At 42.7% G+C, this 2,873-nt stretch overlaps 1 non-coding gene across 1 annotated transcript; it reads right to left on the bottom strand.

Annotated features, from left to right (window-relative positions):
* Positions 1 to 348: 348 nt before the first annotated feature.
* On the bottom strand, positions 349 to 456 carry LOC148553079 (small nucleolar RNA R71). Its single transcript, XR_015893963.1, has one exon. It is a non-coding gene; the product is annotated as a small nucleolar RNA R71 (small nucleolar RNA).
* Positions 457 to 2,873: the final 2,417 nt, after the last annotated feature.

Below are 2,873 nucleotides of genomic sequence, written 5' to 3'. Positions count from 1 at the left end.
ACTGCACCTACTCCTGACTTCTATGGGAGAAGCATCTCTATCCCTGCCATTGGAGCAAACAATTTTGAGCTTAAACCTCAATTAGTTTCTCTAATGCAACAGAATTACAAGTTTCATGGACTTCCATTGGAAGATCTTCATCAGTTCTTAGCTGAATTCTTGCAAATCTGTGACACTGTCAAGACTAATGGGGTTGATCCCGAGGTATACAAGCTTATGCTTTTTCCCTTTGCTATAAGAGATAGAGCTAAGACATGGTTGGACTCACAACCTTAAAAAAGCCTGAACTCTTGGGAAAAGCTAGTTGATGCCTTCTTGGCAAAATTCTTTCCACCTCAAAAATTGAGTAAGCTTAGAGTGGAAGTCCAAACCTTCAGGCAGAAGGAAGGTGAATCCCTCTATGAAGCTTGGGAAAGATACAAGCAATTGATCAGAAGGTGTCCTTCTGACATGCTTTCAGAATGGAGCATCATAGGTATCTTCTATGATGGTCTGTCTGAACTATCCAAGATGTCATTGGATAGCTCTGCTGGAGGATCTCTTCATCTGAAGAAGACGCCTGCAGAAGCTCAGGAACTCATTGAAATGGTTGTAAATAACCAATTCATGTACACGTCTGAAAGGAATCCTATGAATAATGGGACAAATCAGAAGAAAGGAGTTTTTGAGATTGATACTCTGAATGCCATACTGGCTTAGAACAAAATATTGACTCAACAAGTCAATATGATTTCTCAGAGTCTGTCTGGAATGCAAGCAGCAACAGGCAGTACTAAAGAAGCTTCATCTGAAGAAGAAGCTTATGACCTTGAGAACCCTGCAATGGAAGAGGTGAATTACATGGGAGAATCCTATGGAAACACCTACAATCCTTTATGGAGAAATCATCCAAATCTCTCATGGAAGGACCAACAGAGGCCTTAACAAGGCTTTAATAACAATAATGGTGGAAGAAACAGGTTTAGCAATAGCAAGCCTTTTCCATCATCTTCTCAGCAACAGACAGAGAATTCTAAACAGAGCCCCTCTGACTTAGCAACCATAGTCTCTGATCTAATTAAAACCACTCAAAGTTTCATGACTGAAACAAGGTCCTCCATTAGAAATTTGGAGGCACAAGTGGGTCAGCTGAGTAAGAAAATTACTGAACTCCCTCCTAGTACTCTCCCAAGCAATACAGAAGAGAATCCAAAGAGAGAGCGCAAGGCCATAAACACATCTCACATGGTCAAACCTGGAGAGGAGGAAGAGGCAGTGATTTCTACTAAGGAATACCTCAATGGACGTCCATTGACCTCCAAAGAGTTCTCTCATGAGGAACCATGGGAATCTGAGGCTCACATTGAGACTATAGAGATTTCATTGAATTTACTTCTGCCATTCATGAGCTCTGATGAGTATTCTTCATCTGAAGAGGATGAAGATGTTACTGAAGAGCAAGTTGCTAAGTATCTTGGAGCAATCATGAAGCTAAATGCCAAGTTATTTGGTAATGAGACTTGGGAGGATGAACCCCCCTTGCTCACCAAAGAACTGGATGACTTGACTAGGCAGAGATTACCTCTGAAGAGACAAGATCCTGGAAAGTTCTCAATACTTTGTGCCATAGGCACCATGACCTTTGAGAAGGCTCTGTGTGACCTAGGGTCAAGCATAAACCTCATGCCTCTCTCTGTAATGGAGAAGCTAGGGATCATTGAGGTACGAGCTGCAAAAATCTCACTGGAGATGACAGACAATTCAAAGAAACAGGCTTATGGACTTGTAGAGGATGTCTTGGTAAAGGTTGAAGACCACTACATCCCTGCTGATTTCATAATCCTAGAGACTGGGAAGTGTATGGATGAATCCATCATCCTTGTCAGACCCTTCCTAGCCACAGCAAAAGCCGTGATTGATGTTGATAGAGGAGAATTGATCATTCAAGTGAATGAAGACTCCATTGTGTTTAAAGCTCAAGGATCTCCTTCTGTAACCATGGAGAGGAAGCATGAAAAGCTTCTCTCAATACAGAGTCAAACAAAATCCCCACATTCAAACTCTAAGTTTGGTGTTGGGAGGCCACAACCAAACTCTAAGTTTGGTGTTGAGAGGCCATCATCATGCTCTGAGTATCTGTGAGGCTCCATGAGAGCCCACTGTCAAGCTACTGACATTAAAGAAGCGCTTATTGGGAGGCAACCCAATTTTATTTATTCTCCATTGTTATTTTATGTTTTCTGTAGGTTGATGATCATGTGAAGTCACAAAAACAATTGAAAAAGCAAAAACAGAAGGAAAAACAGTATTAAAAAATAGAACACCCTGGAGGAGAAACTTACTGGCGTTTAAACGCCAGTAAGGGTAGCAGAATGGGTGTTTAACGCCAGGAATGAGCAAGAAGCTGGCGTTAAACACCAGAAATGGGCAACAGCCTGGCGTTTAATGCCACGATTGGCAGAAAGGGGCATTTTTGCACACCACTTGGTGCAGGGATGAGATATCCTTGACACCTCAGGATCTGTGGATCCCACAGGATCCCCACCTACCCCACCTCTCTCTCTCTCTTCTTCACCCATTCACCAATCACCTCAATACCTCTTCCCCAAAAACCCCTCACCTATCAAATCCCACCATTCTCTTCACCACTCACATCCATCCTTCATAAAACCCCACCTACCTCACCATTCAAATTCAAACCACTTTCCCACCCAAACCCACCCATAATGGCCGAACCTTAACCCTCTCTCCACCCCTATATACACCCATCTTCACTCCTTCATTTTCACACAACATACACACTACTTCTCCCCCTTGGCCGAAACACTAAGCCCCATCCATCTCCTCTATTTCTTCTTTTTCTACTCTCTTCTTTCTTCTTTTGCTCGAGGATG

The sequence above is a fragment of the Arachis ipaensis genome, chromosome B7 (assembly GCF_059453495.1).
Source record: "Arachis ipaensis isolate K30076 ecotype BB chromosome B7, ASM5945349v1, whole genome shotgun sequence".
Lineage (NCBI taxonomy): Eukaryota > Viridiplantae > Streptophyta > Magnoliopsida > Fabales > Fabaceae > Arachis > Arachis ipaensis.
Note: the sequence above shows the minus strand (reverse complement) of the source record. Positions and strands in the feature narration are given on the sequence as shown.